Below are 27,371 nucleotides of genomic sequence, written 5' to 3'. Positions count from 1 at the left end.
AAAGAAACTGGAATCTTACAAATTTCCATCATTCCAGTAATTATAAGAGCAATCACACATGGAAAAAAAAAAATTCAAAAACTACTTTGCAAATATACCGTGTGAACCAAGAGTAAGAGATTCAAACAATTGCGCTTAAAGGAGTGGTTAGAATCTTAAAAAGATCTCACCGTTTGAATGTATGAGATAGTGGGTGAATGTCTGACCTCTGGGAGAATGCCTCATTCTCGTTAAGAACAAAATGCGGAAAAATAATTTTTAAAAATTTTATTTCCAATCAAATTTTACTTCTATATTTACTCCGAACAACAGTTTCCATTGTAATTATTAATATCTTGGAAGCCTGAGGAGATTATCCTTTTTCATTTCAGACTCTTCTTACTTTACTGTGAATTTTTTAAAGACTTTTTTCACTTTACACCAGTTGTCCATTTTTAGACTTTCTTACTGCTCAATGGTGCAATGCGCATCTTCATTTTATTTCTTTTAATGTACTTTGTATTTTATCCTTACTGTTTATTTAAAAAAAAAAGAAAAGAAAAAAACATTTTTATGGGTAACACTGGAACATGGATTCAACTAGTTAGTAATTATAGATTCTTAGGAAATTTCGATAATTAAAATTAATGACTTCAAACGTAGGAATCTGATTTTTGCAGTTTGCATTCTAGCAATATATTGCTGCTTATGTTTTTGAACTTTTTGGATAAAGATTGATTATTCGTATATTTGGATTTTTCAGACATCTGTTCTCATCTTGACTTTTTTCACGTTCTGATCAATGTAGCCTCGGACTTTCTTTAGATGTATCTTGTCGAACACAAGTTGTCTTTTTGTCGGACACTGGAAATCTGGATGAAATTTCGAACAAAACTCTTTATTTAATCCACGGAGCTAACATGCTCCTGTTCTCTCGGCCACAATTGGATAGAAGTCCTAAGTAATCCACACTTGTATTTTGATTGTTACTCGCACTAAGAATTTAACCTTTAATCTCCGGAAGAGTGTAACTTTACAACTGATTATTACCAAGTACTTTATCCACTACGTCAAAGGTTACATTGATCGAAACATTGTTAAGATAACATTCAAGATGAGAACAGTAGAATCAAAATAATATGAATGTTTTTGCTTATTTTAAAATATGTTGATATGCAATATTTTGTGCTGGTAAGCGGGTCCTCAAAGGAGCATGGAAGTATTAATACTTTCTTATATAGTGATGGGACAATTCCAATATTTTTTCCAGTTTCGATAGAATTACAGATTCTCTTCTGAATTGTTAATCCAATACAATGATCAGTTCTAATTCTTTTGGAATCTTTAACTATTTATGTATAGAAGTTTTACTTTCGTATTACCATAAAAATTCATGTAATATAGGCATATATTTTCACATAGGTAAAAATACACTTCTTTCGATGAGGGGGGGGGTTACTGGTAGTTTAAAATAAAATATTTATTCTTTGATCATTGACATTAGCAGTCATAAATTAAGTTTATAAAAAATAGGCATAAATTTTTCCAATTCTAACACTTCACAAAGTTCTGATTTTTTCGATTCTGATTTAATATATATATGTCTTAAAATTTGAACAAATTGAGATTATTCTTACGGTGTCTTAGCTCCAAAGGTAACTTTATATAAATCTACAGTTTTGGTTGTGCAATGTATACTTTTATATACTTTTTGTCATTAATATTTAAAAAATTTTTTTAATTTATTGCATCACAATATTATAAACTCATCCGGAATAAGTATTCTAACTAATTGATAATTTATGAAACTGTTGATGTATTTGTTTTCAGTTATTCTTTTCAATATTTGATTGTTTTCTTTATCGTTTCTATAACAAATTTTCTTTCATTTAATTTTTCTATGATGTAAAAACTGCTGTTAAACAAAATGTTTTAAAATGGATTTCTATTACAAAATGTGTTCATTTCTTTAACTAAAAATGTTTTGGAATTGTTTGTATTTAATTAAATAAAAAAAAAAAAATTTAATGTAATTTTCTTTTTCTTTACAGTGAAACTGCTATAAGGATGCGCAAGGTAGGAAAAATTTTCAATAAATTGTTTAAATTTACAAGACATCAATAACAAGATATCGATAAACTAATAATGCAGAGTGATATCTGAAAGAATCAATATTCCGGGGTGCTGTCTGTGAAAGGATCGATATCTCTGTGTGCTATCTGTGAAAGGATCGATATCTCTGTGTGCTGTCTGTGAAAGGATCGATATCTCTGTGTGCTGTCTGTGAAAGGATCGATATCTCTGTGTGCTGTCTGTGAAAGGATCGATATCTCTGTGTGCTGTCTGTGAAAGGATCGATATCTCTGTGTGCTGTCTGTGAAAGGATCGATATCTCTGTGTGCTGTCTGTGAAAGGATCGATATCTCTGTGTGCTGTCTGTGAAAGGATCGATATCTCTGTGTGCTGTCTGTGAAAGGATCGATATCTCTGTGTGCTGTCTGTGAAAGGATCGATATCTCTGTGTGCTGTCTGTGAAAGGATCGATATCTCTGTGTGCTGTCTGTGAAAGGATCGATATCTCTGTGTGCTGTCTGTGAAAGGATCGATATCTCTGTGTGCTGTCTGTGAAAGGATCGATATCTCTGTGTGCTGTCTGTGAAAGGATCGATATCTCTGTGTGCTGTCTGTGAAAGGATCGATATCTCTGTGTGCTGTCTGTGAAAGGATCGATATCTCTGTGTGCTGTCTGTGAAAGGATCGATATCTCTGTGTGCTGTCTGTGAAAGGATCGATATCTCTGTGTGCTGTCTGTGAAAGGATCGATATCTCTGTGTGCTGTCTGTGAAAGGATCGATATCTCTGTGTGCTGTCTGTGAAAGGATCGATATCTCTGTGTGCTGTCTGTGAAAGGATCGATATCTCTGTGTGCTGTCTGTGAAAGGATCGATATCTCTGTGTGCTGTCTGTGAAAGGATCGATATCTCTGTGTGCTGTCTGTGAAAGGATCGATATCTCTGTGTGCTGTCTGTGAAAGGATCGATATCTCTGTGTGCTGTCTGTGAAAGGATCGATATCTCTGTGTGCTGTCTGTGAAAGGATCGATATCTCTGTGTGCTGTCTGTGAAAGGATCGATATCTCTGGGCGCTATCGGTGAAAGGATCGGTTTGTATTTTTTGACATGAAATTGACTCCAAAACAAAAATGTATCTTATGAGGCATTCAATGATGAAAATGCTAAAATGTGATGAATCGACAGGATGTCTTAAAGATTTAAAGACTATAAAATTGCTACTTGAAACCAGGATTGCAGAGTTGGAGATTTTGAAAGAAGTCAGTTTCAGATTCATAAGAATGCTTGGAATCGAAGTTGGATTTTTAAATCTTTAAAGAATCAAGTCTGAATAATAGAAATCATTTAAAATAAGGAGCTGAAGTCGACACTGGAACTTTTGGAAGTTTAGAAGTCAGTTAGAATGCTATGAATTCTGAGTCCGTAGCGAACCTTAGAGCTTCTGACTTGTTCAAACTTAAGTGTAATAGATTAACAAAAATGCTACTTCTAAATTAACCATGACAAACTAACCGATATTGGTCATTTTATGTATTTGTTTATTTTTATCTTTGCATTCACTTTTGAGAAACTCTTTTTACTAATAAAGTCGGAATACTTAAAATCTTCTCAGATAAATTAATTTTATTATTTTGTGTTTGGTCTATCCACTTTTTCCATTCATCTTTACAATATTCACCTTGTTATATACTATAACATATATAATATTATGTTCCCATGATAGGAAGGGGGACGTAGATGGTTTTTCTTGGGATCAGGGTTGACTACACTCTTCCTGTGCCCCCTATTTTTTTTTTTTTTTTTTTTTTTTGAAGTTTTTATACAAAAGGAAAGAGACAGCCACAATTATTTTAACTTTTATTAATTTAGTAAATGAAATGAGTTCCATAGTTATGAGTTGCATCTGACTCGATTCTCTGCACGTGCAGCTAATAACACTCGGTTATTTCATTTTACTTCAGTTGAACGTCTCAAATCAAGAGGTTCATCTTTATGAGATACATAGATATTCGAATATTCCATTAAAAATTTTTTTATCTCTCAAACAATGAGTTAGTAAAGAAGACAAGAACATAATTTCCCTCTCCCCAATTGATCATTTTAATACGTTATAGTATATCTTTCTTTTGGTCTTACTGGATTCCAGGATAAGAATTCATCTAGTCTGGTGGCGTATCCAGCTCCGTGTTGAGGTAACATCACATGGAGAAGATGCACGATCCTAATAAAAGCCAATGTAGGTTAGCCATACAAAGGAGATCTTATTTGAGACAGGAATATTATTTGATTTTGAATATTTGGTCAGAATTTATTTCTAGGGAAATGTATCTCTATGCCAAGTTTTCTTGACAAACCCGTGTACAGAGTGACCTTAGACACTTGAGGATAGTGTTTAGTAGGCAATCAAGTTTCTTTAAGAACATCCTTGTCTAGTTGGATGTTACACTATACACCTTTCCTTGCTAAAATATAAACCCCATGTCTTACCAATAGAATGCTATTTCAAACAAATGTGTGACAGATGAGTGGACGAATCGATCAATGTGTTTACAGTGATATATGCATGCATTTAAAAGTGCTGTTTAAATGTTAAGTGTGGCAGAAAAATACATTATGTCTATGCAATTTCTACAGTCACGTACTTAGAAAATGGACAAAGAATGAGAAAGAAACAACCATAATGATGCTATGTTAAAAAACCATAATGATGCTATCTTAAACAGAGCTTATAGTAAAAAAATAATGAAATACCGAAGCCTTATGTGCGATATGAAAAGAAAAGAAAAAAGAAATTTGAATCTTAGGAAGATCTCCATCGTTCCAGTAAATTATAGGAGAAATTGGACTTGTAAAAAAAATATTTTTTAAAACTACCTAGCAAATATACCTGGTGAACCAAGTGCAAAAGAGATACAAACAATTACACTTAAAGGGACAGTTAGAATCTTAAAAAGATCTGTTGGTTGGAATGTAAGAGATAGCGGGTAAATGTCTGACAGTTGGTAAAATGCCGATCTCCAGCTATAATAAAATGCTAAGAAAAATTAAAAAGAAAGGTCGATAATGAGTATATCGAATGCCTTTTAATGGTTCGTGATCTGAAAATGATTTCTCTAAAACTCAACATGTTAATTTTATTGGTAGAAATGATCTCTGGATGAAAAGAAATGATCACAAAATGTGTTGTCAGTGTTTATTGTCATCAAATGTTGTGAATTAAAGCATCTTTATCAATTACAACTGTTTATCATAAAAAAAAAAACAAAGAATATCCTCCAAGTGCGTTTGTTCAATTTGTGCGTTCAGTGATGGAAATATTTGAAATTTGTCTGAGAGACCTGCCTCTTCTAGAGATATGAGGACATATCGTATAATAAACTTGATAATTTTGACATGGCCATTTCTGAGAATCGCTCTTTAAAGAAAAGAGTATTTTAGTTGCTCTCTCTCTCTCTCTCTCTCTCTCTCTCTCTCTCTCTCTCTCTCTCTCTCTCTCTCTCTCTCTCATTTGTCTCCCACTTAAAGTTTCTTCCACTTAAAGTTTCTTCCTCCTTTTCTCTGGGTTTCTTCCCCCCCCTCTTTTTCTCTGGGTTTCTTCCCCCCCCCCTCTTTTTCTCTGGGTTTCTTCCCCCCCCCTCTTTTTCTCTGGGTTTCTTCCCCCCCCCTCCTTTTCTCTGGGTTTCTTCCCTCCCCCTCCTTTTCTCTGGGTTTCTTCCCCCCCCTCCTTTTCTCTGGGTTTCTTCCCCCCCCCTCCTTTTCTCTGGGTTTCTTCCCCCCCCCCTCCTTTTCTCTGGGTTTCTTCCCCCCCCCCCCCCTCCTTTTCTCTGGGTTTCTTCCCCCCCTCCTTTTCTCTGGGTTTCTTTCCCCCCCTCCTTTTCTCTGGGTTTCTTCCCCCCCCCCTCCTTTTCTCTGGGTTTCTTCCCCCCCCCCTCCTTTTCTCTGGGTTTCTTCCCCCCCCCCCTCCTTTTCTCTGGGTTTCTTCCCCCCCCCTCCTTTTCTCTGGGTTTCTTCCCCCCCCCTCCTTTTCTCTGGGTTTCTCCCCCCTCCCCCCCTCCTTTTCTCTGGGTTTCTCCCCCCTCCCCCCCTCCTTTTCTCTGGGTTTCTTTCCCCCCCCCTCCTTTTCTCGAGGTTTCTTCCCCCCCTCCTTTTCTCTGGGTTTCTTCCCCCTCCCCTCCTTTTCTCTGGGTTTCTTCCCCCCCCTCCTTTTCTCTGGGTTTCTTCCCCCTCCCCTCCTTTTCTCTGGGTTTCTTCCCCCTCCCCTCCTTTTCTCTGGGTTTCTTCCCCCTCCCCTCCTTTTCTCTGGGTTTCTTCCCCCTCCCCTCCTTTTCTCTGGGTTTCTTCCCCCTCCCCTCCTTTTCTCTGGGTTTCTTCCCCCTCCCCTCCTTTTCTCTGGGTTTCTTCCCCCTCCCCTCCTTTTCTCTGGGTTTCTTCCCCCTCCCCTCCTTTTCTCTGGGTTTCTTCCCCCTCCCCTCCTTTTCTCTGGGTTTCTTCCCCCTCCCCTCCTTTTCTCTGGGTTTCTTCCCCCTCCCCTCCTTTTCTCTGGGTTTCTTCCCCCTCCCCTCCTTTTCTCTGGGTTTCTTCCCCCTCCCCTCCTTTTCTCTGGGTTTCTTCCCCCTCCCCTCCTTTTCTCTGGGTTTCTTCCCCCTCCCCTCCTTTTCTCTGGGTTTCTTCCCCCTCCCCTCCTTTTCTCTGGGTTTCTTCCCCCTCCCCTCCTTTTCTCTGGGTTTCTTCCCCCTCCCCTCCTTTTCTCTGGGTTTCTTCCCCCTCCCCTCCTTTTCTCTGGGTTTCTTCCCCCTCCCCTCCTTTTCTCTGGGTTTCTTCCCCCTCCCCTCCTTTTCTCTGGGTTTCTTCCCCCTCCCCTCCTTTTCTCTGGGTTTCTTCCCCCTCCCCTCCTTTTCTCTGGGTTTCTTCCCCCTCCCCTCCTTTTCTCTGGGTTTCTTCCCCCTCCCCTCCTTTTCTCTGGGTTTCTTCCCCCTCCCCTCCTTTTCTCTGGGTTTCTTCCCCCTCCCCTCCTTTTCTCTGGGTTTCTTCCCCCTCCCCTCCTTTTCTCTGGGTTTCTTCCCCCTCCCCTCCTTTTCTCTGGGTTTCTTCCCCCTCCCCTCCTTTTCTCTGGGTTTCTTCCCCCTCCCCTCCTTTTCTCTGGGTTTCTTCCCCCCTCCTCCTTTTCTCTGGGTTTCTTCCCCCCTCCTCCTTTTCTCTGGGTCTCTTACCCCCTCTTTTCCTCTCTTCCCTCCTCTTTTTTTCTCACCCTCTCTTTCCCCTTTTTCTCTCCCCCCTCTTTTCCTATCTTCCCCCCTCTTTTTCTCTCATTTGAATTCTTAAAAAAATGCAACCATATCAAATGTTTGCTTTTATCGTGTGTAATTTTGAAATTCCAACTGAAAAGTACAATTGATCAATAAAAATACTTGATAATATTATGATTGATATTTCGTGATAATTGTGACAGTCCTGTCAAAACCTATTGTGAACAGACACTCGTTGGAAAGTTTCACATTTTCAGAATTATTTTTGCTTACGAAAATTAAACTAAAAATCTGAAAAAGAAAATCAATTGTATGTCATTGAAAGACGCACTCTTTTCTTATTTCAAAATAAGTGCGGTATTCAAAATGCATAAAATTCTTTTTTCTTTTTGATCTTCGACCATATCACCTAACTTTGTACATAAAACATGATCTCTCGTCCTTTTTCTGTTTTTGTCTTTTTCTTTTTTTCCCCCTTCATCTATATTAATATGACAATTTGAAAATAACATAAAATACTATTTTGGACCTTCAGCTTACCTCTCTTTGTTCCCTCTTCTTTTCACTTTGTTGTTGGTCGTTTTATATATTTGTTCTTTTAAGTAACACCTTATCATTCATTTCTGAGGGAAGGAACTTGAATTCCTACTACACACTATTCTCAAGTTTCTAACGTCTCTCTGCAGCAGGGTTTATCAGGACAACCTGGCATGAAATGCTTTTCACTACAAGTAAACCTTGACCAAATATTCAAAATCACATAGTATTCGAAGCCCAAGCAAAATTTCTTCAGTATGGCTAGCCAACACTGTCTTTTACAAGGCATGGTGCACCTTCTCCAAGTGATGTTACTTGAGGTAACAGCACAGACAAGAGAAATTCTTGTCCTGGAATCCAGTAATACCAAGAGACCACAAAGGTATACTGTAACATTTAAATGGTCAATTGGGAGAAGGAAATAATATTCTCGATTTCTTTATTAACTACGTGTTTGAGAGGTAAAAGAGAACTTTGGATATTTGGATATTTATGTATCTCATATGGAGATCAAGTGTTAGCCCCAGGAGGGGGGGGGGGCTTGATTTCTGAGAACTTCAACTGAAGTAAAACGAAACATACAGAGAAGGAACCCAAAGAAAAATATTAAAAAATCAACTCATGAATTACTTTTATTGTATTGTGTTTGGTCTATCCGCTTTTTTTTTCATTCATCTTTACAATATTCACCATAATGGAAAGGGGGGGGGTCTAGATGTTTTTCTTTCAAGCAGTAGCTGAAAAGGCTTTATACAAGAGGAAAGAGACAGTAATTAAACTTTTATTAACTTAACTATGGAACTCCTTTCCTTAACTATGAGTTGCATCTGACCGAATCCTCTCCAGATGCAGCTAAGAACACCCCTATCTAGTCATATATTATTTCCTTGCTAAAATAAATACCTTGTCTCATCGCGTGACTAACTGTAACTATTGACATTCACTTATGTGGAACTGTAATCGATCCGAGCGATCAATTATACTTAATAACTCTTAGACTTAACCCCAAGTAATATGTAACAATTGCTCTAAATAAGTTTATACAAAACTAAAGATGAACATAACCTTATAACAAGAGTTGTGAAGTCTTGAGTCGGGGATGGGGGGGGGCAAATTCATTGGTGTTGGAGCTGATGAAAAATTGTACTTCACATTCAAAAGAAAAGATCTAAATCTTTGTGCCTATTAAATTATCATTTAAATGTAATATATATATATATATATATATATATATATATATATATATGTCTTTAGATTTCGTTCATTAAAAAAATGTATTCAGAGATTTTTTAAAAATGTTCGTTTTTTTTAAACCATAATGTTATAAATAATATATATGTAAAGTCGAACAAAATGAAGGAAGAAAGCGACCACATGTCTGTGCGTGTTGTCTTACCTGCTGGGAGGATCACAGGGAGGGCAGAAATTAAAAATGGCGGCTGTGGTTTTTGTAAGATTATTGAGCGATGACGTTAGGCCTCACGTAATTGTTTTCTGGCCGCCGATTGGCTGATGACGAACGCTTGGACAATAAAAGGAGTATGTTCAGAAGATCGACGACAGTGTGTATCAACTGCATCAGTGTGATTAGACGTTCGGCGTGTGTGTTAATCAACTGCCGTAGTTGTGAAACTGTTAATCGACTGCCATAGTTGCGAAACGAATTCAAGCTATTTCGGCAGCCACCTTGGTGCGCACTCTCGTTTTGCCTGCTAGTGTGTCAATTATCCAGTGGTATACGCACAGCGAATCTGTGCGTATGCATAATTCTTTGACTTTCTACTGGAGTGCCAGGTTTATTCCTTTTATTACCGCATCCAACTCTGCCAGGTTGATGTGAGCAGCATCATCCATTGGTCGCAACCAGCAAGCGTCCTCAATCACAGACCCGTTCATCTCTAATAGCACCCCAATTGCGAGGGAGCTCGCATCCACCCACACATTTAGCCTGTCTCCCTGGACGCACCAATCTCCTTTAGCGGGGTCCTCCTGCTTGACTCTTGTGATGGTCTCCTTCACCATGCGCAGCAACAGATTGTCCACTGTTTCGTCATCCCAGCCTATGGTAACTGCACTCGCCCTTCTCTTCATGATGGCTGTCGCGGCCAGAGTCCATCCACATACTGGTAAGTGTCCCACCAGTTTTCCACACAGGAAAAATATAGCCCGCCTCGTGAGGACATGGGGCACTTCAGGAACTGCAGTTCCACGCCCTCACTTTAAGGTCCCTCGCTCCTGTTGAACGCTCAACCCAAGACACGAGCGCCATCCTCCAAGCGTTCTGGATCCTTACACATCAGTCCAAGTTCGGCTAGCTTGGCCCTCACACGTGATGACTGCACAATGTCTTCATTCACGTATATGTCGTCAAGGTATGCTGATGTCCCCTCTTTTACGATCTTATCCTGTGACAATACAGCATTGACGATTGTCTTCATTGTTTGGGGCGCAACGTTCAGCCCAAAGCCCAGTCTTGTGAGGCAATACCTCCTACCAGCAAACACTACCGTCTGAAACGGCCACATTGTCTCGCTAACCCGGACCTGCAGATATGCTCTTTTCAAATCCAACAGGGACACATTAGAACCCAGCTGGCGCCACTCTCGTAGTTTGCTAATGCACACATCAGCATCAGCTGTGAATGCATCAACATATGAGTTCAGTTCTCGGTAATCCATTACCGGCCTGACTTTGGCTTTGTTGTGCTGAGCAACCGCCATTAATGGGATCAGACCCTTAGGAGGTCCAAGTTTCTTGTAGGGGTAGGGAATCAGCCAGCCATCCTCGATCCATTTGCGAAGTTCTTCTTCGTACGCGGGCCTCATGTGGTCGGGCACATGGTATTCAGTTATTCTATTCTGCAGTTTGTACAGGTACAATACAACACCAAAGGATGACGCGACTGCTGAAAGTGCACCTGCTAATGCGATACATTGCTATCGAGTGCGTGTTAAGAGCATTGATGCCTGCCTGCCTAATCAGAAGAGGACGCAAGGATGGTACAAGTTAGGGGACACCGTCTGGGTAAGGCCTCCCAATAACCGATGTACGACCAGTTTCAGAAGAGGACGGATCACTGGCATAATTAGTGAGTAGGCTGTGCTGGTTGATGGTACTCCACGGCATGTGAGGGATGTCCGACCCGCCCTTGATACAAACCAAATGGCGAACAGCGAAAGTGATGAAGCATCCAATGATGAAATGTGGATCCGACCTATGCCCATGATGACATGGCTGAGAACCTCAGCACAGATGGCGATAGTTCCAGCGCCACTTCTGAGAGCCCCAATGACGATGGAGCCCAGCTTGATGGAAGGACTGCTGGCAACATTAATGGTGACAGGTTTGTTACTCCTTCTGAGAGCTCGGATGAAGATGGAGCGCAGCCAGATAGTAGGACTGTGGACACTGACCCAAGTAGCCCTGATGAAGATGAAGAAGTCCAGCTAATCCCCCTCCATAGGAGTGCTCGTAACAAATGGCCGCAATGCCGCATGTGTGATCTTGAGACCAGGGGGTGGGGTGTAAAGTCGAACAGAATGAAGGAAGAAAGCGACCACGTGTCTGCGTGTGTTGTCTTACCTGCTGGGAGGATCACAGGGAGGGCAGAAATTAAAAATGGCGGCTGTGGTTTCTGTAAGATTATTGAGCGATGACGTCAGGCCTCACGTGACTGTTTTTCTGGCCGCCGATTGACTGATGACTAACGCTTGGACAATAAAAGGAGTATGTTCAGAAAATCGACAGTGTGTATCAACTGCATCAATGTGATTAGACGTTCGGTGTGTGTGTTAATCAACTGCCGTAGTTGCGAAACGAATTCAATATAGTATATATTAATAATATAGTATGATTAACCCGTTGTCACCAGATTGCTTCCCTGCAGGTTACGGTATGGTCATCTTCAAATCCAATGTCAAGCACTTCATATAAGTTATCAAATTTTATCCATGCCATTCATTATTTTCAAATCTCTCAAATACTTATCTTTCAACTGACAATGCACGCATCTCATTATGTTTGAGCGGCTTTCAATTCATTCATAAATTTAAGTATTTTACATTTGTTGAATGATTGCACATGCTATACCTCAAGTTTCATGGATTAGGTGCAACTAAGAAGCTGCAGGGTACAGTAAAATCACCATATGACGATTATCTGCATATTTTAAAATGATTAGAAATTTTTTTTTTTTTTTTTTTTACTAAATTTTGGTAATTTACAAGAATTTTTTATTTGAAACTTATTTTTAAATTAATGAAAATGACAATCTTTTTTTTTTTAACTTTTAAATTAAATCTTTGTTCACATTTAAATGTTTTATGTTGTGTTATTTGGAATCTTCAGACTACTGTTCTTATCTTTATTATTTTCACAACGTTTTGATCGATGTAACCTCCAACACTCTTCAAATGTATTTTGTTGTACTCGAGAATTTATCTATCAAACTCTGTAATCCCAACAGAATTTTTAATTAATCCACTGGAGTAGTGTGCTTTTATTCTGTTAGCCATGACTGAGTAGAAGTCCCACGTAATTCGCAATTGTATTTCGAGTGTTGCCAGCACTGATGATTCAAACTTTAACCCCCAGAACGTGTAACTTTAAAACTCAATTTTTACCTAATACTTTATCCACTATGCCACAGGTTATTGCGAACTCCAGAGTTTGACAAAATATTTCAGAGTTCGACAAGATACATCTAAGGGAGATCTGAAGTTATATCGGCCGAAATGTTGTGAAAATAACACTCAAGATGAGAACAGTAATCTGAATAATACAAATAATCAATCCTCATCTCAAAAATGAAGCATTTGTTTTTATGTTAACACACACACATCATATATATATATATATATATATATATATATATATATATATATATATACATACATACATATATACATATATATATATATATATATATATACATACATAGGGTGTTCAAAAAAAAAAAAAAGTGCCCGATTTCCTTTATCTCAAATTTTCCCCAGATCTTTTAAAAACGTTTTCAGCAAATAGTAGCTGAATGATGAGAGATTGAATCCTTCAAATTAGAGTAGGTTTTACAGCATCTAGGGACCCCAAGAGTGAAAGGGTGGGATTTTGCTAGTTGTTAGGTTAGTCAGGCGTATGTATCTCGAGTGGGCACAAAATGCTAAGAGTTCATCAGAACACATTCCATTAATGTATTATTGTGGTGATGCGACAGGTTTTGGACAGGCAGGACTTATTAGATTTGAGATTTTTTATGAGAGTGATAGATGCACCAGCCCAGATGTGGCCTAGATACAGTTCTCGCTTCCTCATAAAATTTAATTTCTGTAGTTTAAAAAAAAAAAAATACTTGGTCAATTTACGTGATTTTTGGAATACGGTATTTTCGTTCCATGAGTACATCATAAATATTTTTATGTATTTTTTTTTTTAATAGTTTTATTATTGGACTTGCACTGAAAGCTTTGTATGCATTTTTTAGTTGGACCACGGTCCACTCATAAATATGGCCCAGTATGTCACATTTACAGGCTGATTTTTGGGGAGGGGGTCTCTTCAAGTCCATTTTATCTGAAAAAAAAATTTTAAACTGTCAAAATAGATACATGAGTTTTATTTTGCAAAAAATTATTAATAAAATAAAATATTTTAAACAAATATCTGAGAAAAATTATGCTGTAATACAAAAACATAAGTAAAAAGAACTTAATATTTTTTTCGCTTTAAAATTAATTTTCTTTCTACTTTTGCTTATTAAAAAATATTCAGCAGTGTTCTTTCGGACTTCATTTCATGAATTCTTTTGTTGTAGAAAAATATATTTATAACAAATTTTATTGCTAATTTAAGTGCCTTTTCATTGTGTTTTCACATGTAAAATTTTACTTTGGAGAATGTATTCCCAAAACTTGTTATGCAGACACTCTTGTAGTGGATTCATGATTTTTTTTTTTTTTTTCACTATGAATTCAATTCAAAGATAGCAAAACAAGTATAAAAAAAATGCCATTTGTCTAGATGGAACATTAAGACCTCATCGATAAATCGAAGTATTCCTTATTTGTAACCTCATCACTATCATTGATTACCATGATTAGAGAACTCATTTTCCATTGAAAATGTTCAGTTCTCAATTTTTGAGATGTGGGTTGATTATTTTACTTGTTTTGATCGGACTATTGTTCTCATTTTGAGTGTTATTTGTGCAATGTTTAGGTCGGTGTAGTCGTTGATCGTCGGCAGGCATGTTGGTTATTGTCTTGGAAAAGAATGGAGAAAAGTAACTGGCTGCATAGATATTTTCATATACTTGGAGTTGTTTTCTGGTTTTAACAATGGTTTCGTATGTGTGAAAAAATTGGTTGAACAAAGGGAGGCAACTCTTATAAAAGTCCTTAAAAAGATGAATTTGTTTGCAAGAGTGATTTTATTGTTGTAATTGATTTCTCGTTAACACTTTGAATTTTTTTTTTCTAATAAAGAAAAAGATGGTAATATAAAGTACTTGTGGAGAAATTTCTAAGCCGGTCCTTATGTATAGCTCAGTTAGGCATAACGTTGTGCAGGAAATGGAGGACGACGTTTTAGCTTATAACGTTTTTTGTAACCTGTTTAAAATCAAGTATGGCTCTTCTTCCACTAAGTTTATGATGTAGGTTAGAAAATTTTATAAAATGTTAAATTTGGTAAGTTTGATATTTCCATACACGACTACATTCTTTTATAGATGGAAAATATGTTTCAAAGTCGAAGGCTATTCTATAAATTCGAATATAATTATCATGTTTCTTTTTTGTTTTGTTTTTTTTATTCAAACTCAGAATGACAATATTTCACAGTCAATTGAGTAAAATCCGTTTTAGTGTCAATTGAAATAAAATCTTGTAATTTTTTTTTTCTTTTCGATCCATCGTTTCTTTGAGTGTTTTCTAAAATTTGTTTGAGTCGGCAAAAGAGATGATTTTAATATTTGTGTTCTGAATGTATTCTTGTCATTGGCTGTAAATCAACCAAAGAAAAAAATACAGAAATATCTTTTTGATGTACGTACCCGTCACGGAATGATGTCATATTTGTAAAATTGGTTAATATTGGTTAAGTAGTTTGGGGGGTGGGTTTTTGTGGTTTTTTTTTTTTTTTTTTTTTTTTTTTAACTAAGAAAATCAACCACTATAAGTTAGCAAAAAAAGATTGTCTCATATCACCTTCTTGAAAAAAAAAATTTAAAAAAAGACATAACTCAACAATAATTAAAGTTCGCGAGATCAGACTTGTAATGCTAACGATTTCACATTAACCGCTTTAAGTCATTTAAAAATTATTTTCTTTATAAAATAAAACTACTTGATCAATTCACGCGATTTTTGGAATGTAACATCTCCTTTTCGTGAAGAGTATATACTTTATTAAGGTTTACCTAAAGTTTTTTTTTTTTTAATTAGGTAGAATTCTGTATGAGAGAAAAAAAAAAGACCTTCTTGAAAATAGTTGCTCGCTTTTTTAATGCCAACACTGAAAATTGTACTTTCAAAAAACGTGTTTATGACGTCATAACTAGATTATCGTCTGTTATTGAAGTAAATCTTTTCATTATTCTCTCCAATTATCCTGTAATAAGTAGCCTTTGATATTATTATCTTTAGGGTTTGTTTTAGAATTGTGTATGCCTCTGTTCGGTCTCGGACAGATATCCTCCATGATTTGAGACCCTCACCTCCGGATTTTTCGCCGGTCGCATGAGACACCCTCTTTGAGGAATGTCGATAAGTCTGATCACAATTTCTGAAGCAGCTGGATTCCCTACATGCAAACAACCTTGTGACTCTGCGGAAAGAGAAGGATAAATAATACCCGGTCTTTTGGCCTGTATTAAAAGTGCATGTCTGTTCTCTCGGAGGTGGAGATGGCTTTTCCGACTAAGCTCATTTTATTTTTCGAGTAAATCAGAAAAACAAACTACTCGAAATAGAAAGCGAACGGTTTGAAATGAAAAAAAAATCTACCCGCCCCCAACAAAATAATAAAATAATAGTAACGAAAATAAATATCTTTTATAATACTAAAAACAAATTACAAATAACGAAACAATAACATTTTCTATATTATTTTATGCAACAAATAATAAAGTATAATGCTAACTTTTATCTGAGACTTTTTGCTGCGGACTTCGAGCCGCCTCTTCTGATTCACCATTTCCCCTACGGCCAAGGCGTAGTCATTTTGGAATGGATTGATATCCGCCATATTAAAAACCAGATTTATGTCACAATATCTCGCGTACGAAGTCGATAAATTGACTGATTCTCCGATTTTTAAATTGGTTGTCTTTCATCATTGGCGGATCGAGAGATTTAATTTAACAAGTTTTCTAAAATAATACGATTTTCTCATTGGTTTTATTGTTAACTTGAACATTTTTTCAAGATAGAATTGTATCCTCTTGTCACGTCTTGTATCTTTATATAGATAATGACGGCTGAAAATAAAAAATGCAAAGCCAATAATTATATATATAATTTTTCTTAAAAATCTTGGATGCGATCGCAAATATAAGTTTCTGGCGATGAAAATCAAGATGAGGCTATTATCAATAAAATAATGTAAATCACAGGGAAATATTCTTTTTATGGAAATTTTAATGAATTTTAAAAATCAAAACTAAAGATGGATTATAATGTAAATAACGATTTCTTTGTTTTAATATTTACTTGATACCGCTTCCATCCAACCATTAAGGCCCAAACGATTTGTGTGTGTGTGTGTTTTTTTATTTCGTCATATTCAATATGGCGAAATTTTAAAAGATCGTTTCAACAAGAGAAAAGTGAAAGAAACGATGCTGTATAAAACTACATCGTAATTTTAAAAGAAGGCATGGAAACTGATAGCCTTTATATATATATATATATATATATATATATATATACACACACACACACACAATTTTTACAACGTTATGTTCACTTAAATTTTTAATTTTAAATATCGAGAATTGTTTTTATTTTTAAATAATAGGGGTCATTCTTTTATATTAAAGATTAAAAAGAAATTAAATATGGATTGTTTAAAAAATAAGTATTAATCGGTTTTTCTTATCCTTTTGCCAAACATTTACCCAATATCTCATAGATTCTTTTTAAGATAGTAACCGTGCCTTAAAACGGAGACTATTTTAATCTCGCTTGAACTTAGTTCACCGGGTATATTTTGCACATAGTTTTTTAAATACTTTTTCATATGTCCAAGTGCTCCTATAATTACTAACATAATAGAGATCTTACTAAGATTTCAGTTCCTTTCATGCCGCATATAATATTGGTATTGTGTTATCTTTTCCCTCTCAGTGTTGTTTAACCCGGCATCATAGGACTAAGTGTCCTATTTTCCATATCAGAAATTTTTTCCAGCTCTTCTAAAAATGTTTTTCCCAAATAGTAGCTGAACGTTTGGAGATTGTATCCTTCAAATCAGAGTAGTAGGGTTTACGGCATCTAGGGATCCCAATAGTGAAGGGGTATGATTTTGCTACTTAGGTTAATCAGGAGTATGAATGTCGAGTGGGCACAAATGCTACAAGTTCATCTACCCGCCCCAACAAAATAATAAAATAATAGTAATGAAAAGAAAGTAATATATCTTTTATGATACTAAAAACAAATTCAAAATAACGAAACTATAAGATTTTATTTTATGCAAAAAACAAAGTATAATGCTAACTTTTATCTGAGACTCTTTGCTGCAGACATCGAGCCGCCTCTTCTGATTCACCATTTTCCCTCCGGTCTAACGTAGCCATTTTGGAATGGTTGATATCCGACATATTACAAACCAAATGTGTGTCACAATATCTCACGTACGAAGTCGATAAATTGACTGATTCTCCGATTTTTAAATTGGTTGTCTTTCATCATTGGCTGATCGAAAAACTTATATAAGTTTTTTTTTTTTTTTTTTAAATAATACGCTTTTCTCGTTGGTTTTATTGTTAACTTGAACATTTTTCGAGATAACATTTGTATCCTCTTGTCACGTCTTATTGTATCTTTGTATAGATAATGACGGCTGAAAAAATGCAAAGCCAATAATTAAAAAAATGTATATATACAGTTTTCCTAAAAAAAATGTCAGATGCGATCGCGGATATGTTTCTGGTGAAAAAAATCAAGATGAGTCTATTATCAATAAAATAATGTAAATCACAGTGAAATATTGTTTTTTATGGAAACTTGTGAGTTTTAAAAATCAAAAAATAAAGATAACGACTTGTTAGTTTTGTTTACTTGATACCACTCCATCCAACCCTTAAGGCCCAAACGATTTTTTTTTTAATTTCGTCATATTCAATATGGCGAAATTTTAAAATATCTTTTCAACAAAAGAAAAGTAAAACGTTATTTCAAGAAACGATGTTGAATAAAACTATCGTAATTTTAAAAGAAGGCATGAAAACTGATGTTCTTCACATATGTATATGACGAGGACGCTTCACAGAACGTCTGAAACGCGCGTAAAAACGATTTCAATGACTTAAAAACATTATTACAATGAGCCAAACATAATTCTCAATAAAAAACCAAGACACGGAATAATAAAATAATGTTAAAAAATACATTGTTGGTGACTACTCCCTTATTTAAATATATATATATATATATATATATGGTGACCCCCCCCCCAAAAAACGGGTCCCAACTCTAATTAGGCCGTGTTTCTTAGTGTTTTGCTCAAAAGAAATTTAACACAGTGTATTCTTTGTCCCAGCTCCCACTGGGGTCTTGGTGTACTCATGGTCGTTGATTCTGCTATGCCATGTAAAATAAGGGCAATCCGTTAATAAATAATGGAAATATCACGTTTTTGGGGGGGTTACCCTGTGTGTGTATATATATATATATATATATATATATATATATATATATATATATACACACATCATACAATTTTTACAACGTTATGTTTACTTAAATTTTTATTTTTAAATAATAGGGGTTATTTTTTTTTATGTTAAAGAGTAAAAAAAAAAAATATGTATTGTTTAAAAAATAAGAACTATCAATCGGTTTTTATCATTTTACCAAACATTTACCCACTGTCTCATATATTCTTTTTTAGATGGAAAACTATTTTAATCTCGTTTGAACTTAGTTCACCGGGTGTATTTTGCAGGTAGTTTTTGAAATTTTTTTTCACATGTCCAAATCTATATATATAAAAATGGAACGTCTGGTTTATTTCAAATCGATTAACTAGAAATTTACAATCCCGTTTTCTGTGAAATTTTATAACAGTGAATCTTTATCATCTAACTGTGTTTTTAAATATTAAAAAGTAAATATTACCTTATTAAAAAAAAAACAACTTTTATTCGTCGGGAAAAATTTCCGATTTTATCCAAGCCGATTAGCAAATATACTTCTGGTTTACCATTTTGAAATGACGAAACATAACGATTCTGACTATAATAATCTTTTTTTTTCTAAAAATCGTTAAAATAGTAACACAGAAATTATAATTTAAATAAAATAAAAAAATATTTTCAGTAAATGCGGAACTATTTTTACCCATGCACCATGAGTTGATGCCTTCGGATTTACAATATTTCAATATCTGTTGAATCGATAAGTACAAAAAAAATCCCTATTTTTTACTTTTAGATTCATTTGTCCATCTTAACTTTTATAACGTTTTGATTGTTTAGTTTTTTCCGAAAATAAATGGCATCTATTTTTTTTCTTCTATTGACTTCATTTTCGGTTTTACATGCAAACTTTTCTCCCCCGAAGGCCCGTCTCATGTTCGTATGTAACAAAACATTTTTTTGTAGATTTCGGTGTGCTAAAAACGAAACTGTAAACCATTTCCGTCGCGAAAAATACTTTACATGATATGAGGAATTTATTTTTCCGAAAACTGGGTGATCACTTTTCCATGTAAATTTAACTTAACATGAGCACCCACTTTCTGGCCACCTGAGAGAGAGAGGGGGCATTTTCTTTTGTGTTTATTGCATATAAGGTTTTTTGGACAAGGCAGTTCGGTATGCGAGTGCATATTTACCAGCCTTCATTTATTCTCGCACATAGCGTAAACGATTGCTAGGGCTGTGAAATGGAAAATAGTCCCAGGAAATGAAACAAAAATAAACACACAAAAAATGCCGCTCTCTCACGTGGCCAAAAAGTGGGTGCTCATTCCAAATTACATTTACATCGCAAAGTGATCACCCACTTTTCGAAAACGTAATTTCTTCGTATGAAAACTACTTTTTTTTTTTGCGATGGAAACAGCCTGCAGATTCGTTTTCAGCACACCGAAATAAATCTACAAAGCATTATTTTCTTATATACAAACGCGAGACAGGCCTTAAAGTAATACCGGATTTAGTTGTACATATATCCTCACACCAGGTAATCACTAAAAGGGACTTTTAAAAGTCGTCACCCGTATCGAGCAAAAGTTTGTTTATGTTTTACAACCTTTAAATGAGTAAAATATAATAACATACTTATTGAAATGTGATCATGTGCTTAACAAATTAAAAAAAATAAACTGCAAGATGAAGTTTTGAAATGATTACATGTGTTTCGTTTTATTTAGAATGACAAACATTGACCAATAAAAATAAAATTTTCGGTTCTTATGTAGTTTTGGTGCCGTGCTGAAATATATCGTTATTTGGAAAACCATTCTTACGGAGTAGGTGAGGGTGTTTTCTAACTATTTTGTACTTCCACCTTACATTTATTAGATATTTAGAAAAATATATGTAAATATAGTACGGTTACCATCTGCCATCGTATGCACTCTAGAACAATATCTCCTGTAAAATTAAACCACATTTTGGTGCTTATGCATTTTTGATATGAAGCTATTTTTACATAGTTTTTTTTTGGTTAAATTAAACTTTCACAATATCTATTTTTTTTTATTTTTACTATCCTTCCCATGTTACGAATGCCTTTCAAAATATTAACATTATTATTTCAGTACAGTAACAAAAATATATAAGTACCCAAAATTTTATTTTTATTACTAAAACTACAAATTGTTAGGTGAAAGTACAGTTTATTATGCATTTTTCGCATCGTGTTGAAATAATAACTTTTTTTTTTATTTTTTACATTGGCGAGGAGAGGGTGTTTTGTAACTATATTGTGCTTTCAGCTAACAATTTATTATTAAACAATAAAATAGCGTGAAATTATAAAAAAAAAAAAAGGCAGATTTGCCGTTTAGTTGTACAAATAGCCACCAACCCTATTATCAAAAAAGGGACACGTAGAGTCGACACCGATGTACATATATCGTAAACAGAAAGTTTGTTTATATTTACGTGATTATTGAAAATATAATCCTGTGATTAAAATTTAATTAAAATTAACAACGTTGTTTAACAAATAAAACAAATAATAAAAGATGAAGTTTTAAAACGATTAAATGTGTTTTATTTTTAAACTATAAGTTTTGTTCTCGAAAAGAAATACTGAAAGATGAAGTTAAACATTGAATTATTGTGGAGACGCGTCATCATATGCATCCGAGTACAATATAAAACGTAAAATCAAACCAAAATCTTATTTGTATTGTTCAATGTTTTTAAACTTTAAATTATAAAATAGAAATTTTACATTATAAAATAAAACGCATTTAATCGTTTAAAAACTTCTTTTTTTGTTATTTTTCATTTTTATTTGTTAAACAACGTATTTTTTGTATTGTTTAATGTTTTAAATGTTAAATTATAAAACAATAATAAATTATAAAATAAAACCGATTTAATCCTTTTATTTTTAAACAATGTGGGTTAATCTAAAATAAATTATACATAAACAAACTTATGGATATATTCTGGCGACGACCCAACGTGTCCCTTTTTTTTTTTTTTTTTTTTTTTGATAATAGGCTATTTATACAACTAAACAGCAAATCTGCAAAAAAAAAAAAAAATATTGCGACATTATATGTCAGTTGATTGTTGGGGTTTTGCTTTTTTCTTACCATAAATTGTTAGGTTAAAGCTTTTTTTTTTTTTTTTTTTTTTTTCCCCCCCCCCCAAGAAGTTGATTTTTATAAAAAAAAAAAAATATGAATGCTTTTCCTTCAATAAAGAAATTTTTAGGTGACATACAGATACGTTTCTACAAAGAAAACCGTTATTTTCTTTAGCCATTCTTACCATGGGGAGGGGATGGTGTTTGGTAACTATTCTGTGCTTTTAACTAATAATTTATTACAAAAAAAAAAGTCTTAACATGGGGAGAACTGTGGTATTCATTCCAAAAGCCATTTTTAATATGCCGTTCTTAATATGGGGATTTTGCTGTTACACCAAATTGAGTCACAGCAACACGTGGCAGGGTACAGCTAGTGTTCCTATAATTACTAACATGATAGAGATCCTACTAAGATTTCAGTTCCTTTCATGCCGTATATAGTATTGGTATTGTTATCTTTCCCTCTTAGCTTTGTTTAACCTGGCATCATAGGAGTAGCTGTCTTATTTCTTTTATCGCAAATTTTGCCCAATTCTTTTAAAAATGTTTTCACCAAATAGTAGCTGAATGGCAGGAGATTGTATCCGTCAAATCAGAGTAGTAGGTTTTAAAGCATCTAGAGACCCCAAGAGTGAAGGGGTAGGATTTTGCTAATTGTTAGATTAGTCAGGAATATGAATGTCGAGTGGGCACAAATGCTAAGAGTTCCTCTGAGCACATTCCGTTAATGTACTTGTAAAACAAACACTAGGATACAACATTGTGGCGATGGGACAGGGGCTGGATCTTGGCTGACGGTGCAGGACTTATTAGATTTGAGACTTTTTATGAGACTCTAAGAGTGAGAGACTAGCGATAGATGCATCAGCCCAGATGTGGCCTAAATACAGTTCTCACTTCCTCATAAAATTTGATTTCTTTAGGTAAAAAAAAAATACTTGATCAATTTATGTGATTTTTGGAATAAGGTATTTCCGTTCCATGATGAGTACATACATCATAAAAAATTTTATGTACTTTTTTTTTTTTTCATTTTTTTTTTTTTTTTTTTTAATAGTTTAATTTTTGGACTTGCACTGGTACACTCATAAATATGGCCCAGTAGCTCACATTTACAGGCTGATTTTTTTGTCTATTCAAGTTCATATTATCTGAAAAAAAATTTTAAACTGTAAAAATAGATATATGGGTTTTGTTTTCCAGAAAATTATTAATAAAATATTTTAAACAAATATTAATAAGAAAAATTATGCTGTAATACAAAAACATAAATAAAAAGAACTTAACATTTTCTCTTTACAATTAATTTTCTTTGCACTTTTGGTTATTTAAAAAGTATTCCATAGTATTATTTCGGACTTCATCTGATGAATTCTTTTGTTGTAGAAAAATATATTTATAACAAATTTTATTGCTAAATTAAGTGCCTTTTCAATGTGTTTTTACATGTAAACTTTTCTTTTGGAGGATGTCTAGGTCGGCAGTACTTGCGTGAACATTAGCCTGAAATGTTGGAAATTTTCTGTTTCTATGTCTATCCTTGTGTCCATGTCACTAGTAAGGATGCTGGAGGTAAACGCTTCATCTGGGCTGACGTTATCCGGCTGATAGTCAGGGACCTGAACCTTGGATTAACCAATAAGGAGGCTGTCCTTTCAGCAGATGCAAAGTACTGGGCTGCTGTATTGCCATTTGGTGAATGGATCTGTACCATGTAGTAGTTTCTGGTGGGGCCTCTCGATGCCATACTAGTGGATAATTATGGCTTTACCCTATCATGTGCTATATAAAAAAAAACCTGGCTTTTTCTCTCTTACTTTCCCTCTTTATCCTGCTCTAACCAAGTCTGTCGACCTGTTCCACAAATCCCAAAACCTCATCATAAAATATCTCAAAAAAAAAAAAAAATACACTAATAAACCTAAAATCCTATCCTCCTATGTAGACCTCTACTATCATGTCTCTTTCTCCAACATCAGAGGTCTATGTTCCAACTTTCCAGAGGTTGAACGCAATTGCAGGAGACAAAACCGGACATATTGTTCCTAACTGAAACTGGCATTGGGCCAACCACTTCCCTAGATGAGTTCATAATAAAAGGATACTCTAACTTAACGTCTAAATCTGCCCCCCAAGATCGCCATGGGCATGGAATATGTGCCTACATTAAAGATGGCTTCCCGTGTGGTAGAGATATCTCCAGAGAAGACCCTAATTTGCCTTATATGTGCTTCTGGGTTGAACTTGCTTACACCACCGCATTTATATTTGCCCTCTATCGTCTCCACAACAGCGGAGTTACTATCTTCAAGGGTATATCTGAGAAAATTGATTACATCCTGTCTGCTCATCCTTCGGCTAACATTCACATCTGTGGTGACTTCAATGTCCACAATGTGGAATGGCTGACCCACTCAAATAAGACAGATGACGAGGGGATGTTCTGTCATGATTTCTCCATTGTCTATGACCTCACTTAGATTGTTCATGAACCCACCTGTGTGCCCAATACTACCGGTCAATATGCAAGCTTTCTAGACTTTTTTTTTTCACAACTTCCCCTGAGCTATGTTCATGTTCCGTTCTATCTCATCTGGGATCTTCCGACCACTCGGTTGTATCAGTTAAGATAAAAATGAAATGTAATAAGTCTTCAGACATACCTCTCCACCCTACAGTATATCGATACTCTATGGCTGACTGGGATAGCTTCTGTACATTTATATCTGATCTACCTCTACATTCCATCTTTAAAAAGAATGTGTCCTCTATAGTATCAAACCTGTCTTAATGGTTAATTGTAGGTATAGACCGAGTCATACTATCCAAAAAATTCCAACAAAAACCTAACAGCCAGCCATGGTCGCTCCAGAATATGCTGCTGCCATCATGCACAGAAATCACTTTTTCCATAGCTACCAATGTAATAGATGTACTGAGACTAAAGCTGCTTTCAGGGCTGCCAACAACCACTGTAAAAGAGTAATACAAAATGCAAGAGAGCTATATGCTCAATCTGTTAAATCCAAAATAGCTGAGCAGTGGCTTGGTTCCCACCAGTTTTGGCAAATGGCAAACAGGATCCTGAACAGAAACGTTCGTTCTATCCCAACCCTCATCAATGGACCTGAGGTCATCTCGTTAGCATCAGACAAAGCCAAACTATTTACCAAGAACTTTGCTGCTAATTCTACCCTATGCGACGAAGGCCATCAACTCCCCATATTTCCTCCTATAACAGACAACACGCTATGCAACATACAAATATCTGTGCGTAATGTCACCAAGCTAATCAAGAATCTTGATTCCAGTAATACAACTGACCCTGACAGGATTCCAATTATAGTGTTGAAAAAGATTCAACCAGAACTTGCTCCCATACTTACAAAACTGTTTAAGCTGTTTGTCTTAAGAAGAATTGCTTCCCAATACCATGGAAAACCTCATCAGTATGCCTGTATTAAAGAATTAAGATGATAGGTCATCTCCCTCTCAGTACAGACCTATAAGTCTCCTGTGTGTTATGAGTAAGTTGCTGGAATCCATATTAAATAAAGAAGTAGTCAACCACCTCAGCAGAAATAATCTTCTTAGTGACATACAATATGGTTTCCATTCTGCTAGATCTACAGCAGATGGGCTAACGGTTATTGCATAGGATTAGTGAATCTCTTGACAAAGGCTTCCTTTCTATAGCAATTGCTCTTGACATATCAAAGGCCTTCGATAAAGTATGGCATAAAGGCCTACTTCACAAGATTTCCAGCTACGGTATAGCTGAAAATGTTTTCTCAATTATTAAATCTCTGATAGTAGTGGTTGATGGGCAGAAATCAGAAGCCCACAGTATTAATGCTGGAGTCCCTCAGGGGTCCATCCTGAGCCCAAATCTCTTCCTGATCCACATCAATGATCTCCCAAAACACATACTTAAATCATTCGTTGACATCTATGCTGATGACAGGACAATCTATGGCAACACATCAAATCTCAATTACTAACGATATTATATTATCCCATAGATTACTTTACATGCAATAACCCTTATCCCCGAGTGGCTTCCAGGGCTTGATAAGTGGTGACTACCATGTAAAAAAAAAAAATGTATTCTGAAGACTTCTTCTGCAGGCACTCTTGTTGTGGATTCATGATTTTTACTATAAATTGATATGCTTATTCAAAGATAGCAAACAAGTATAAAAAAAAAACTGCCATTTGTCTAGATGGAACATTAAGACCTCATCGATAAATCAAAGTATTCCTTATTTGTAACCTCATCACTATCATTGATTACCATGATTAGAGAACTCATTTTCCATTGAAAATGTTCACAGATCTCAATTTTTGAGATGAGTGCTGATTATATTACTTGTTTTGATCGGATTATTGTTCTCATTTTGAGTGTTATTTGTATAATGTTTCGGTTGGTGTAGCCTTTGATCGTCGTCAGGCATGTTGGTTATTGTCTTGGAAAAGAAAGGAAAAACTGACCCCGTATATATTTTCATATACTTGGAGTTGTTTTCTGTTTTTGGCCATGGTTTCGTATGTGTGAAAAAAATAGATTGAACAAAGGGAGGAAACTCTAGTAAAAACTAGACTACCCGTGACCCGTTGGGTCAGTATGTTATATTAACTATGGAATTCATGTATGAGCGTGACATTTGTGAAGTAAAGAAAATAGTTGGGTTTTTTTTTTGACATAACAGAAACATTTCTATGAAAGTATATTAAAATGAAAAATCACGGACGGATCACTGAAACATGAGAAAAAAATCCTCCCTATTCATGTAAAGTTACCTATTTTTCCGAGTAATTGCTCAAAAATCGAAAATCAAACATAATTTTCTTACGAATCAAACACCAACGAAAGTCATTTAACAGCAAAAACGCACATGAACCTACCGATGAGAAATATAAGAATGAAAAACCCATATTGGAATCCTTTAACCAAGTTATAAAAACTTAAAATCTAAAAAAAAATAATTAATAAAACCTGAAGCAAGAAATTAAAACCTAAATAAATAAAATAAAATTAATATTGAAACAGATTAGTAAATGTGTCAACAAATTCACCGTTCTCACACAACTATTTTGTATCTAGAAATGTAAACAAAAATAAAAAAAAAGAAGGAAGGAAGGAAAGAAAAGGAACGGATAGAGAGTAGTAGTAGTAGTAGTAGTAGTAGTAGTAGTAGTAGTAGTAGTCTTGGCTTTACTACAACTTTGTCAACGGGTTAAAGTTGCTTAGTTGTAAGAAAATAGCGACAGTATAGTTGTAATAAAGAATAGTTGCAAAACATCCCACTCCTCCCATGTTAAATAATAATTTTGAAATAATAACGTTAATATTTCAGTGTGCCGGTCAAAATCTGCAAAAGAAGCAATTTGTGTTTATTTGTTTACATTGTTATGGGTTAATGTTTATGCGCGCATGCGCAACCAGATGTCGTAAACCGGAAAGTGGGTTACATCACTCGTTACAGGGTCATTTGAGTTTTATAATTATATAGATTGACGTGGATTATCTCCTTTCCATCACTGAA

General features: G+C 35.2%; 1 protein-coding gene across 1 annotated transcript in view; it reads left to right on the top strand.

The window, feature by feature from the left end:
* The window catches only part of LOC145277572 (uncharacterized), a 272,319-nt gene that overhangs the window by 189,085 nt on the left and 55,863 nt on the right, over positions 1-27,371 (top strand). Inside the window, exon 2 of the mRNA XM_080129063.1 lies at positions 2,031-2,055. The gene's annotated coding sequence lies outside the window, so the exon portion shown is untranslated. The remainder of the gene's footprint in view (positions 1-2,030; positions 2,056-27,371) is intronic.

The sequence above is a fragment of the Euprymna scolopes genome, chromosome 6 (assembly GCF_053919585.1).
Source record: "Euprymna scolopes isolate OS-2025 chromosome 6, ASM5391958v1, whole genome shotgun sequence".
Lineage (NCBI taxonomy): Eukaryota > Metazoa > Mollusca > Cephalopoda > Sepiida > Sepiolidae > Euprymna > Euprymna scolopes.
The sequence above is the reverse complement of the archived record's forward strand: the minus strand, read 5'-3'. Positions and strand labels throughout refer to the sequence as shown.